Source organism: Phalacrocorax aristotelis, chromosome 2, assembly GCF_949628215.1.
Source record: "Phalacrocorax aristotelis chromosome 2, bGulAri2.1, whole genome shotgun sequence".
Taxonomy (NCBI): domain Eukaryota; kingdom Metazoa; phylum Chordata; class Aves; order Suliformes; family Phalacrocoracidae; genus Phalacrocorax; species Phalacrocorax aristotelis.
The window spans coordinates 20,683,511-20,699,067 of NC_134277.1; positions in this window are offsets into that span (position 1 = coordinate 20,683,511).

Below are 15,557 nucleotides of genomic sequence, written 5' to 3' on the forward strand. Positions count from 1 at the left end.
ATATATTGGCATGTTGGAAACTGAAAATGTAAGTGAATACATTTAATCAAATATTGAGAAAATACAGAGGTTTCCTGTATTGATTCTTTTGCTTTTTTCCTGGTTAGGATGGTAGAAGTTCTTGCTCCCTTGACATAGACTATGGAGAAGGTATGCTAAGTCACCAGCAGTTCTTTCTGAGGGCATCCCCTAGAGCACATCTGGTCTGTACTTGATGGCATGGCCAGAGCTACAGCTGAGGAGCCTTTCAGTATCACTTTCCTAGTCATGGTCATTGAATTACTGTATCAAGAATACAAATAGCTGAATATTCATTTGGCTGTGGGAACAATTTTGCACCTTTAGAACTTGAGATGCAGCTGAATTTCAGATAAAAGACAGAAACTTAGGAATTATGTAGTTTAGAATCAGAGATAACTCTCTTCAAAGTTAAGATTGTTTTTCCATTTGAACAACTATCTTGCTTTATAATTTTATCTACAATCACATTTAAGACCTGTACGGAAGTCTAAGTGTTATTTCTTGAAAAAGTAGAACGTGAACTGTTTGCGATAGGAGGTGTTAGTGTATCCAGCTGAAGGATGGAGATAAACTCATACAAATGCGTGGAATATTTCTCTGGTTTTTTTTCAGTGTTATCGGCCATTGGACAATAGGATAAAAATATAAACCCAGACATATACTTGAAAGCTAAAGTCTTATTTGCAACCTATTTTAACTTAACACTACCACCATAGTCTCCATTGTTTGGTGCTGGAGTCATATAGTCTACTGATGTACAGATAATGTCACAGTCCCAAAGTAATAGCTTTCTGTTTATAGCATATTGAAAGAACAATTGTTAGGAAATGAAAACTTCAGAAAAGCCTGAGCTCTGAGATAAAATAATGCAAATACCTTATTTACCCATATCTCATTAAAATACAAAAAGCAAAGGTATATTTAATATTGATAGCAAGTTATGAAAGCATCTCTATCAATTTAGTTGCAGTCTAAGAACTCTCACGTGTTTAAGGAAAGTGAGAAGGGCATGCCACAAGAGAGAGAAACTGAGAAAGAAGACTCAATAGAAGAGGATGTCAGGACTAAGTAAAGAGGAGGAAAGAGCAGCTCACTGTAGACTGCAGTGGCTTGTAGAGTGGGGATGGGGTCAGAGGAGAGAGAAAAAGAGACTGGGAAGAATAAAATGCTTAACCATTATTTGTCCAAGGATAATGCTGGGGTAAAATACATAACTGTTAGTGAGATTTTGACAGATTTACAAGCATCAGGCCAAACTGACTCACTTGCTATCGGCTGTGACGATATAAAACATGCTGCTCCAACTAAATTGGCAAAAGGAAATAAAAAAATGAATCGTTTGCACTTAAAGAGCTAAATTTTATGTTGATTCACCATATGTCTTTTGCCACCTCAAAGAAATAAAGTTCTGAAGAGCATCAATATGCAAAAAATGTTGGCCAGGTTGTGCATTTTCAATATTTCCTAGTTCTTCCATAAGTACAACGCACTTGCAGCAGGTCTGACTCTGCTCTCTGCACATTGGTTGCAGAATTCCACTACTGGCAGACAGCAAAATACAGATGATTTATGGGTCCCTTTTTCTTCTTTTTGGAGCATGGGATTTACACAGAGAAAGGCAAGTCAGCTTGTTGATATTAATTCAATTAGAAGACTGTTTCCAGGGAATATGCTTAGCTCGTAAACTTTTGGAGTCGGGACTGTCTTTTGTTCTGTGTTAGTGCCAGATGGCCTTGGTCTCTAAACAGGAGTTCTGGTTGCACTAATAATAAATAATCTTTAAAGATTATAGTAATTCTTGATTTGGAGGTGACAAAGAGGTGCAGAAAGTAAGCCAGTCATTTATGAAAATCCAGCCTAGGCTGGTTTAGCCCTTTCAGTGCTGTGAGCCAAATGTCAGCTTTGGGGCACCTCTGTAAGCTGATCTCTAGAGCTCCATCAGAGCAGGGTTGTCCTCCGACACAGGTGGGCTGACAGTTCACAGAGTAAGTGTTTGGGCATGTGGAGGTGCTCGGGGAGGTAATATGCCAGCTGACACAGTCCTGGCAGCCAGCTCTGACTCATGAGCTGCTGCTTTGATCTGCCCTTTTCATTGCACTCATGAGAGCTGCTCCATTTTTTTCAAACACGTTGATAAATTTCTCATTTTCCCCTGTATTTGCGTAATTCATGTAATCGCTATGAAGTGACTTGAGAGTTCGCTGTAAGTATCCCATAATCCGTGCTTGGGAGTTGTGTCATCTTGATTAGGTGTGATTGTGTAGGGCCTTGCGATTAAGGTTTTGTTTCTGTTCCTTGGCTGAATGAGAATTGAGACACTTAGGGCAGAAGTGTAGATGCCAGCAGCACTGCCTTCCTGCCCACTCTATCAGGATAAACACATGTTCAGGTGGAATCTTCTAAAAGGAAGCTTTAGTGGGCAAGGTTTTGGTACAAGCAGGCAGTGGGATATTAATTATGAGTCAGTATGAATAAAATAGGTGTCAGTCATATACTGTAGGCAGTCACTTACTAGACAAATGCACAAACTTGAAGCACTCAGTTGTTCGTTTGCTCTCATGTAAGAATAAGACCACAGTTGAGCTGCAGTCTTCACATTAACAGACAAAAGACATGCAATAGGGTCAAGTAATGCACATATGCATACAAATTATATTACATTGCAAAAATTATGTTTCTGTTTCTCTTTGAACTGATTATTTAAGAAAATATTAATGGGCCAGAAATTTGCAAGGGAATTCCATTGTATAGTATTTGGAAACATAGTACTAAACTGTAAGGCTGAATACAGACCCTTTTTTATTACAAAGTGGTGAAGGGCCAAAATCAGAGCAAGAAGAAGAGACCCTTATAAAGAGGGACACATAATTCATAATTCATTCTAGAAGTGTGTATAGAAAACTGAGGATTAACCTGAACAGCCAGGAAAAGCTGGACAACGTACAAGTTCAAAGACAGAAAGAGTGAGCTACCTTCACTCAGCATCTATGGAAAAACATTAGCAATACCCTTATCCACTCATAGAAACACTTCACGCTAATTTGCTCTGCTCTGCTCCACCTCTCAAACCATGAGTTTTGGTTTAAAGTTGCTGCAGTCACTCTCAAAAGCCTGTATGGTGCTGGTTGTCCTTTGTTTTTTTTGGACTTATGCTCTGACAGGTTGTTCCAACAAGCATGAGACTTCAGGGGAGCGCCTGGCCAAGGTCACTGTTCCCATGTTTCAAGAAGGATGTGAGGCCGCAAACTTCACAGCCGTCAGAGGAAAAAGCATGCCTTGCCTCCCCAGCCAACTGCTTCCAGTCTTATTCTCATCTCACATGAATGTGAAGAAGTGTAATCATGCCCATTTATCACCAAAGGAAGGAAAGAAAAAAGTTCTTACTTGTGGTCAAAGGGAGCAATCAGGTAACACATTCTGGGATCTAGTCAGACATGACCTAGAAAAAGAGTTACATGTGTACTTGACCCAAGTGGTTAACCAAAAATCAGCCTTGCAAGAGTATTTTGTTGTAATAAGAAATTGCTGATGGAATCAGGTAATTGTTTGATGCCATTATGATTCTTTCAAGGACTGTGCACAGACAGTCCTGATCCCTGAACACAACAGAAATGTGATGGCAAGGAATGGTACCTTTTTGTTTAGCTCCAAGTCCTTTACTAGCCCTTTCTATTCCCTGTAAAAAGGGAATTCCTTTAACATGAAAGTCACTTTTACACAATCACTAAGCCTGCCGTACAGTTCATTTTCCTACTGCGTATGTTTGACATCTGTAAGAAATATTGTTGTACATGGTTTGAATATACAGCCCACCACTCAAGCCGTGCAGCAAATCTGGAGGAGATGGCAGAAGCTCAAGACATCTGAACAGGACTTTTACTGTTAGAGAGGTATGTGGGGTTTCAACCAGAATGATCCTGATTAGCTAAAAAAGAGAGAGGAAAGAAAAAAGTATTTCTGTCTTAAACATTTAATGGTGGGTTTATTCAACGCATTATAGAGCGGAAGCAGTGGGGCTGAACAGCAAATGTTTCAGCAGTGCAATTCCAGTCTCTCAAATGTTTAAGTCTGGGAAAAATTCTGTGATTCCTTCCTGTGCTCTGATACCTTAGGAACAATAGGAAATAATCAATTCCAATTTTTAACTTGTCAGTAACTTTTCTGTCTTCTAGTTTAAAACAAATGAATCATCTTTTTTTTTTCCTAATATGCATCAGAAATTTAATCTATGAATTTGTAATGATCTCTTATTTAGGCAAATAATTTTCTGTATGTAAATTTTATTCTTTATTTGAAAAAAAGCCTTTTTAAAATAATGATAAGAGAAAGACAATATAAAACAATTTTTTAAATTATGAAGACAATATAAAATCAGACAGGACTACCACACAGCTCTGCAGACCTCAAATCCCTGAGTAGGATTCTCTATCCTGGCCTCAGAGCAGATTACAGCTGCGGTATTAAAGGCCAGTTCCCAAGGGTCTTTCCTCCCACATAAATTAACTGGAAAGCAGTGGGGGGTGTGGTGTGTGTGAGGAAAAAAGCGGGCATTGACAGTGCTAGGAGGTCTGATCTGCTTCTATCTGGATGGAGTGGTTAAAGAACTGCTTAATGATTTAAATTTAAGGACACAGTCCTGTAAGGTACTGGATCCACTCAACACTTATTTCAGTATTTTGTGAAGGAACAGAGGATCTGGAAAAAGAACAGCTGAAATACAGAGAGTTGCACTGACGTGGTGCCTGGATCCTGGTTTGCAGTCTGGCCCTGGGTCAGAGCAAACCCAAGGGGTCTCTGGTCAAGAAACTCAGGCATGGGCTGAATATGATCCCAGACCAGAGCTCAGATTTTACAGACTAGCTCCAGCTCCCCAGGGCTTGGCTCACCTCAGCCACCCTGGTGCTGGGCTTTGGATGCATCCTTAATGCTCCCGTACTCAGTCTTGATACCCACCTACCAGCCCTGCCCTGTCCTCATCATTTCACTGCTAAGTCCACCGGCTGGTGGATTACATCTCTTCTCTCTCTTCTCCAGAGCTTATCTCTGGGAGTTGCACTGGCTGCCCAGAAGGTGTGAAACTGGTGGGTGGAGGACATGAAAGTCTCTGTCAGCATCTGGAAGGTTCTTTGCAGGATAAATTTTCTATGCAGACAAAACCATTAAATCTCACTGTTCATGACAGACATGATCTTCAAAGGTTGTCTGGCCAGTGGAAATATAAAATGAAAACCCTATATTGGTATCCTAAGTTGCCCAGGACCTGAAATAGTCCTCTTGGAGTACAAGGAGTATATTCCATAGTGAGGATTTTATGGAGATTGGCTGTTAAGCCATATGCCATCTTCTGCTGGTTTACTGTTTAAGGAGACACCTGGCAGAGTTCTGCCTTCTCTAGCCACCCAGAGCAGTTCCAGCAATGCTTTCAAAATGGTGCAAGTGCCAGAGGCAATAAAAAACTGTATTGGCTGCTAAGCCCAGGCTTGTTCCTGCCACAATATAGCATGAATACAACCAAAGTAAGCAAAGACAACTTGAGGTGATGGTTTGTAGGCACCTGATCTTTCCCATTTGGCTCAGCATGCCTAAGCCTGAATGCAGCTGTGGTTACTAAACACTGTGGATGTAGCCAGGACTGTATTCAGCAGAAAGTGGGTGGAATCACTGTTATCAGCACTGCTGATGGCTTTTTTTCCACATTTCTGCTCTAACACTGCCCATCCCTATTCTGTCCTGTGGGATGGGGAAGAGGAGGCAGAGAAACTGTCAGCAAAACAGCACAGATGCCCCATATTCTTACACTTCTATGCCAGACCTATTATTTTTCATGAGGCGCCTGTTTTTACAGGTGAAACGTATTGATTCCTCTGCTTTGGGAAAGGTCTTTTGGGTGGCTAATGGAGGAGGCTGTTAATTACAGAGAGGTAGTTCTGTAGGGCATCCTTTGCAGGATGTAGGTGAGAACTGTCTTTTCTCAAGTGACTTCTAGCTCCATTAATTACAAATCTCTAAGCTAACAGTGTCCTGTGCAGTGTCAGTTGGAGATAGAGCTGGAGATCTTGGAGATGGGGATCTTCCCAGACTATGAGGAGGTGGCTCTGTTTGGTGCTGCAGCCTGTCCCAGGGGCTGTGAGGAGATTGATCTGGGAGGTGAGCAAGACTGGGAGGAGAGTCACATTTGCTAGTCAGACTAGCAGGTCTTTACCTTTTTTTTTTTTAACACAGAGAAGAAAAGAGCAAAGAGGGAGGGAGACAGTGGAGGAAAAAAGGGGAAAGGTGGCAAGGAAGTACTGACTGGGTTGACATCTGTGTTCCTACAGTGGACTGGGCTCTCCAGTGTAAGTTTGCTGTTATCTGTAAAATCACGTTGCATCTTTTGGTTAATTTTAAAAATAGGTTCTAATTATTTATTGTGTTTTTGATCGATCAGAAAGTAGTGGTAATGTCATAAAAACTCTGAAAAGACTAAACAAATTAAAGTGAGACAGCTGTTCCATGCCTTTCCAGCCTCCCAGAAAGACTGTTCAGACTGCAGCACAACACACACCACTTCTCACTGGTGTGGGTCTGCTATTTGTGTCACAGCCAGACAGCTTGCATTAGAATTTGGCCTGAATGTGAAAAAGCTCTATTATTTGAATTTAATTGAGAAATATGGAGCCACAATTCAGGTTTTAAAGCTTTTTACTTAGTAAAAGGTTAGGATAGGAAATTCAGTACAGATGTTACAGCTCAATCCAGCCAGGGCTTGGAAGGTGGATGTTCACCTTCCTTTGGGGGTGATGAGCACCCTGCAGCACCCGTGGCTTCCCTGAGAGCAAGTGTGCAGTCTTTCCTAGTACTAATGTCATATGACACGTTTAACTTACAACTCATGAGGGTATGCGCCTGCCTGGGACCCAGGACTATGTTACAGCTGTTGACAGAGCATCATATTCAGAGAGGTCTGAGGCCAGGTGAAATCCACAGCAGCTCTATTTCCCACCATTAGAGTTACATTAGTGTAAAGCCACTATAGGAAAACATCAGGACAGAGTCCAATGTGGAAAATTTTAGCAGAAAGTGTAAAGAGGTTGTAAGTCTTATTCAAGTTCCACTTGAGATGTGGAAGTTTTATTCCAGGCCCGGTGTCTGGCTGCTTTGGGTGCTGAAGCTGTCTTAGAAATTACCTAAGGATTCCCTCACGTGAGTATCTCTCACTAAATGCTTTTCCACCTCTCAGTGAACTGCAAATTAACACTTGAAACAGAGTTCTCAGCCTTCTGCCATGGCATAATTTAGAGCAGTTTAGGAAGTAGGATCTTAGTGTTACACTACAATTATAATAAAAGCTGGTTTGGCCTTTACCTAGACCAGGACTGAAGGGGGGGGGAATAAATATATGTTTGGAACTAAGACTGGGATTCAGGATTTTCAATTATTTATTCATACACCAAAAGAAATTTGAACAAAACACAAACAACTGAAGTTATTTGTGTTATTTGAGTTGAATTTGGCAAATAGCTTCAGAGTAAAGAAAAAAAAAAAGAAAAAGAAAACAATGGACAAAAAAACACAACAACAACAAAAAAAACCCCAACCAACCCCAAACATGAAATAGATCAGTTTGGCATTTCCTAAACCATTTCCTAAAGCTTTTTCAGACTAGATTCATAGGCACGCCTGAGTGCAGCTCACATAGCTGAGGAAGATGAGGTCTGTTGCAGGGTGATAATCTACTCGCAAGCTGAAGTCCATGTCTAGCACAGTCCTCTGAAATGGGAGATCAGGTTGAATTCCTCATCCGGTCAAGTAAGAATAAGGATTAGAGGGCAGCTCTCCTCCCTGTTGGAAATGTAAGAGAGGACAAAGGAAAACAATACATTTAGTTAGACTTGTTTTTAATTGATTAAAAAATAGCTTCAGGTTAAGTCAGGACAGTTTTTTTCCAAAGCTAGCCAAAAATTATTTACATATCTCTGCTTAGAGCAGCATTTTGTGCAGCTACCCTGAGCTGAGCCGAGCATAAGCACAGCCTATATAAGTAACGGTACATCCCTAGGTATGACAGACCACGAGCGTGGATGAAGGAATTACTGTATAGTCTTGTTCTTGATTTGGAATTATGGTAAACATTTATCTACTAATGCAAATCAGATTCAATCTATGAAGATTGATTTTCATATAATTTGACCTTGTCTAATAAGTCTTCTTGACCAGATGAATTACAGGGACTTTGCACTGATTTATTTTTGCTTATGCATAAAGTACTGTGTGCTTGTTCATTTATTATGCTTAGCACATCAGACTCGGGAAGATTATATTATTTGAAAATTAAATTTCATACATTCATATTTTAATGTAGACCTCTCTTCAGCTGTTTGACTTCCTATAGCCCTGTCCTCCAACATGAAGAAAATCCATAGAAAACAAATGGCTATTTTCTTAAATCTGCATGTTATATGATAATCCCAGAGCTGTCACTGATCTGTGCATACTCATGCTATGATGGAAGAAAAAGGCTAAGCAATATTAATGTTACTCTAAGCATCTTACCCTAAACCGTGTCCACAAACACTGATGTGACTTAATTACAGTTATTGTGTCACTACAGGGAGAATTTGCCGTTATTTTTACCTTATCCTTATTCTGTATTCTTTAGCATATTTCAGTTTCTGTTACTCTCTGCATTAACTCCATCCCTAACCCAGAAATTCTTATAAGGCTGGATCCAAAGTTGCTGACATTAAGGGAAAGTCCCCCTTTCATTTTAACAGCCTGTGTATCAGCCTCCTGATGCAAACAGTGTCTTAAGTTCCTCAATGTATTTTAAATCATAACTATATCTGAAGAAAATTGTGTGAGGGGAAGACAATTATGAATGTAGTTATTCTTTCTCATATTATTATCTTGTATTTCAGTTGAAGTAACCTCATGTTGCTACTTCCTTTTGATTACCATGGTTCTTCCTCTGCCCTGTATTTGCTTACATTTGAAATTTAAAAAAGTATCATATACTCATTTAATCAACTGCCCCTTTTAGAACATTTATGATTACAGTAATTTTGTTTCAACACTGACTTCTTCAGCATCTCCCTAGGTACCTCTTTGCATCTATTTCAACAAATTGCAGCCTATTTATCATTATTAATTGTTTACAGTCGTTCAAGCGGTCCATGATTTATCTCAAATTATTTAATATAGACCCCTCATCCTTTAAAATATGAAGCTGAGTTATGTCATATAGCCAATTATCTGAGTAAAGAGGGAGCGTGGTTATTCTGCTCATTGAAAAATAGTTGTGTTTGGCAACTCTATGTTTGGACAATAGATATAGCCTCTATAAAACTCAGTTAGTCATGTGTATGCATGTATATATATCCGTCCAAGGAGATAGATATGTATGTGTATATCCTTCCAAGAAAGTAACAATAAAAACTTATTTGTCATGTGATTTTTATATATATCTATAAAAACACACACATATACTTGGAATCACATGTGCTTTTTTTTTTTTAATAAAATTTTAGCTATATTGGATTTAAGAAGTTTTGAGATTCTCCACCTAAAGGGCCATGTTTGTAGCACCAGGATTCTGCAAAATATTTAAGCATGTAACAGCATGGAATTACCCTGGTGTCAATAGAATGAATACGCCTGAAAAGATGCACTTAAGATCTTTGAGTGCTTTTGAGCTGCTTGCAGGAAAACAAATTCTAAAATAACTTTGGATGGTTCTTCTATTAATGAAAGTGTGAACATTTAAATGGAGGCTACCAGTTACTGACTTACCAGTGGCAGATGCAAGCACCGAGCCCTATAAGGAAACTATATCTCCTTCTTTTTTATCATAATAGAGATCTAATTTTTAGCCCTTAAACTACTCATATTTTTAGACTGAATAGAGTGTCTCAGAAGTGTATGCTTTTATCAGGAAAATATCCACATTTAGGAGGAAAATGTATTTCCTTGGAAGTCTGATGAAAATTAAATATCAGGTGTTTGAAACTGCTCAGGTGTTTAGAAAGTTAGAATTTGCTGAAGGGAAAGGAATGGCAATGTATTAAAAATGCATGGAAGAAACTGAAAAAAAACCCCAACCCATAGGATGCATTGTGGAACCATGTGATAAAATCAATTTCTCTGTGAATCATGCAGCTCTGCAGCTGAGTGTTGATAACTCATGATTCAGCTGAGAGTCTGAGAATATTCAGTATTTTTTTTAAAAGCCCCAACTCTTAAATTCGTATGATTATAGGGGTAATTCCAACTTTAATTAAACTGAAGTAAGTTCCTGCCTGCAGAACAACACAACAAGTTCATGTATGCTCTAAAGACTTAGAAATCAAAAGTCAAATAAAAGCAACCTGTAAATTTTTGTTTGTGTAGACTTTTATTACTATTAGATTGTAAATAAACTTTATTTGTTTCCTCTGGAGACTGTTTTATTCAAAATGAGTAACAATCTACAATACTGAGCTGAAGAGGGGAATACAATGCAATGAGACAATGTACAAAGCATTCTATTTCATTTAATACGGGATTGCAGAGTGACAAACTCTATCTGGGTAAACTAAAGCACTAGCAATAAAGGTTAATGAGGTAAGAGCAAAAACATAATCTACCTTAATGTCAGTGAAAAGATCCACCCAACTGCTGTATGTATCCAACTAATAAAATACAATCAATGTGCATTACCAGCTGTGTGTAAGGAACCCAATAAATGATGGACCAACAGACAAATAATCTGTCTTTTTGTCCTTTTATTTTTGCATAATAAACTCAGTGATTTTAGCAAAGAAAAAAAAAGGGGTTTTTTTCCCCCAGTATTACCACAAATGTACTCCTTTGAAACTTTGGGGTATCCTTTCAGCATTTACTCTGGTCATTTCTGGGGATCATGCAAGTATATAACACATATATAAATACGACAGCGTTACTGAGGCTGCAGGCTCAAGCACCCCAAAATTAGGAAGTGCCACAGTTGAGGTTTTTCTGTAACTCCAGTCTTTTATAACCTTGTATCTAAGTTTTGACTAACATGGCTAGTAAATCTTAGCACTTGCCCCTTATGTTGAAGATTGGTCTATTTAGGACCTAAAGAAGCGTTCAAAACCTTTTTCTCCAACCAACATAATTCGATTTCATAAAAGATACTGCATGTGACTGCAGATCTCACTACACATGTATTACTGATACAGTCTTTAATCAGTGCTATATGTTATCTTTTTTACTGAACAACCATATGCAGTACTTAGTCACTCGTCTTCACATAGCTCTTCATCAAATACCAGTGTGTTCCCCATAGGCTAAAGCTAGTTTCTAAATCCATTCTCTCTGGCCTTTCCCATTTCCATTGTGTCATCACTCTCTGCTCCCAGGTTTCTTGTCCAGCCAGTCCCAGTTTCACCAGTCCCCATCTCTCTCTGCTCCAATCCAAGTGGCTCCTTCCTCTTGCACCTCATGTGAAAGCAATGCAAGTCACTGCAAACACAGAAATGACACGCTGCTTTTTCTCTCTACCTGCTCAGGGCAATTATTGACGGGAAAATACAACTTCACCTGCATGTATTTGGTTGGAACAAGCATGCTTAGAAGCTCCAGGGATAGCAGGTGAACAGTATGGTCACATAGGAGTCTGCAAGCAAAGGACAAAACTTTGCAGTGGGGGCGGGGATGGCACATGCATGCTGTAGTCATGCAGGAGCTGGAAGTAGCATGCTCTGTTGGCAAAGTGAATGACTGGGTTTTAGTGATCCATTCAATGCCTAGAGGTAGAGTTTCATGAAATGCAAACATATGCTAAAACCTAAATGAAACTGCCTTAAGAAAGTCCTCCTGCCCCGACTGTTCCCCCTGGTTCTTCATCCCCAGGCATCTATTCCTGCCAAAGTGCATATTGAACCCCCCACATGCGCTGATACAACTGCTTACAGGGCCATCCTGTGAGCTGCCTCATGGGAATGACCTGGTTCAAGATCACCATTGGGTATTATCAACCTTTTACAACATAGTTAACTCAGATTTCAGTACTGAAGCTGCTTGTCCTGGATTATATTAATTCAAGTGACAGTGGCTGCAGTGTAAAATTCCATCTGGAGTGCTGTGTCTATGCCACTTCCAAGAGAATTATTTATGGCAATAATGTTTCTTGGGGTACATCCCATGATCCTTAACCCTGCAGCACACTAAGTTACTCTGAAATTTTTCCTAAGGAATTGTCCTTTTTAGATGGACAAGGAGGGTGGTGGGGAGGCACAGAAGAGTGCAGTAGAGTGACTTTGCCATGCCGCCACAACTCAGATCTTGCTGATCTTGGGTCAGCCAAAAAAACCTACAAATAACTTTATATTTGATTTAAGCTTGTTTTCTATGTAGTTAGGATTCAGGTGGGGGCAATGTTCAAAAATGTCTGTTTTGGCTTATCATGGTTTTTGGACATCCCCCATCCTTTCTGCTTTTAGCCTTTTTGTCCTTTTTTAACTGATGTCCCTGCCTGCTTGACTCAGTCCGAGTGGTGGCAACAGCAGGCACTGCAAATAGTGGAAGAGAACATGGGTATCTTTCAATACCATCCGATCTCTTCCAGAATCAGTTCCCCTCTCAAACTGCCCTGTTCTAGATCTGAAAACCCACTGGAAATTAGGTCCAAACTTATTTGTGGGAAGAAGGGATAAAGCACCATGGGGTTTAATGGAGCTGCTCCTGCTGACATGAAGAATGAATCTGGAAAAAAGTGAAGTTTAGTTTTGAAGTTCTGTGCTTTCATTAGTATTTATGTTTCTTTAACACCACGGGACCTTTCTATGGATTTCAAAAGCAGTTCATTATACTGTAACTCTGCAATCCCATCGGGCTTTTGTCAATAGGATTGTTGTGCTTTCTCCAACAAGATTATAAGCGCTCATTTGCTTTCAGCAGAAGTTTTACCAAGCATCTATTCATATCGTAATGGATTATTGACATAACACAGCAGACTGTTATGAAGTATTCCACTATGTGTAATTAGAGAGTATTTAATCTGCATAATAAAAATCCATATGAACATTTGTTGTCATTCATGCCCAAAAGCTGCTCATCTAAATGAAGTATCTAGTTTGCCCCATAGATTTAGGGATGGAAAACAGCATCTTGAAAAAAAATCTCATCTAAATTCAAGATTGCCAAAAAGGTGCTTTTACGCAGGAATCCAGATGTGGGCAATCTGATTTATTTTGTCCCTCCCAAAATAAAATAAAATGGCATATACATTTGAATGCTAGCTTCCAACTTTCATCTAAGATCATGTTTTTACAGCCATTTGGTAAGACTTTACTTTCCCATTCATCATGCCTTTGGTAGGAAGCCAAGGCAGCATACGAGGAGCTTGCTCAGGGTCCTCCTGCCGGGGCTGGGGAGGAAGGGTGAGGCAGATTCTCTGCACTGTGGAGCCTTGTGATTTTTTTAACAGTCTGTCCACCCAGTGCTCCCACACCTGCATAATGGGCAAAAGGTCAAGTTAGCATCTGTATATCATTTAGACCCACTAAGATATGTAAAGTAGAGCTTAACTTGGAAGATGAGTGGTTCGTAGAGCATTACTGGGTGCTCTGTATTGGGAGAATTTTAGGGTTAAAAAAATGTAAGGGAACAGAAGCTGTGATTGATAATGCAGCTGAGTGCTGAGTGGGAAACCGGTAAGTAGGAGAAATATTTTATCCCTGTAACCTGCTAGGGCTTCCTTCATGCAAGTTTTAAATTTCTAATTATATTTCATTTATAAATAAATTATTAAAAATTATAACATAATATATTATATTAAAAATATAAAATTATAATAAATAGAATGATTTCATTTTAAAATTTGAATCAAAATTTGCAAAGAATAGTGCTAGCAGGAAAAAAGAGCTCAAAATACTTAATAAGATGTTTATTTATAATTTCTTTTACTTGTTTCAATAAACAATTCTGTGATTTTTATTTTGCCAAGGAACTTCCTTGAGTTCAAAATTAGCCAAAGCTGAAAGATATTAACTTTCATTGTAAAGAAAGGTTCCGTTCAACTGCTGCCACTACTTGTTATGTCATGGTGAAAATCCATCTGTGCCTGAAAACAGACAAATGAAATGGAAAAAAAAAAAAAAGCAGACATAAAACCTCAGCTATCATTTTCACATCAGCCTTTTACAGTCAGAATACAATACAGACATTTTATGGTATCATAAAGAGTTGTTAGTTGTTCGTCTGGTGATTTAAAGCCCTAAAATTGTCAGCATAGTGTAGAATATTATTGTGCACAATGCATAAATTCCATAATAACTGTTCATTTTGGCATCAAACTAATAAACTCAATTACTTGAGAAAAGGCATGTGTACAGAGTACAGTGGGTTTGCCATGGCATTCATGAACTGGTGTGTGTGCATTGAGTTATGCATAAGTGTGGTTCACAAAGAATTGAAAAATTTGTGCTGACACATGAAGGTACAGCAATATTCAGGTGAGCAAGTCCTGTAAAGCACCTAGTGCAGACCTCTTACTTTTGTATCTAAAAATTGATGTCAAATGAATGAGTGGTAAATTATTCTGGAATTGGCCCTAATTCTGGTATTTAACTTTTGAATATTTGTCTTCACAACCTTAATAATATTCTTTAAACATAGCTTTTTGCATAATGTGAATTTAGATGGTCAGACTCATCAAATAAAGATTCTTCCAGATCACAAGAACAAGTGCGTGCAATTGTGGTTCTCAGCTGAGGAGGTAGGGTTTGGGGTTGTATTGTAATTTAAACCAAAGAACATTAATTTTAGTGTATGCATAAAACACTTGGGGCTGTCTTAGAAGAGTCCCAAGATGTGTTATCAACCCAGATATTATACAGAGTTTTCAAGAAACAGGACTCTGCATGTCTGAGTTTGAAAAATAAAAGGCAAATGTGATAAGAAATATGTTGAAAGACAATCTAAATCCCTTTATCAGAGGAGAGAGATAAAAATAATAACACTCGGTAGCTAAAAAATACAATCTGTGGAAATCTTAATGAAGCCTAATGACTCATGTGAGCTGTTCTGTTAAATTTACTATCCCCATTTTACAGCTAAGAAAAAAGAAATATGAAAATGAAGACTAACATTTCATCTTTTGGGTGCATTAAATTTTGCAACTTAATCCATATTCTTATGTGCTACTGAAAGAGAGAAGAATTGAGTTCTTACTACTAGTAAAAATTAAACTATTAGATAAGGGGGGGAGATTTTTGCAAGGGAGAGAGTAAGACCCCCATTCTGTCAGGCAGCTAATGATTAGTGACCCTAACGGGTTGTTTGAAAGCAGGACGCCAAAAGCTTTAAAAGGCCAGCCACCTGTATGTCTTTCCCCTCTAAAAGAAGAATGTGTATTTCAACAGTTCTCAGTCAATTTCAGTTTGGTCTTCTCTGTCTTAGGGAGCCTGCACTTGAAATCTTGTAGAGCAAGCAAGCAAGCATCCTTCGGGTTTTACTTTGTGTGTTGTTCTGATCATAGTCTTCTCCTCATATGACCTGATTATCCTTTGGCTTCTTTACAGTGTCTTCTACTCTGG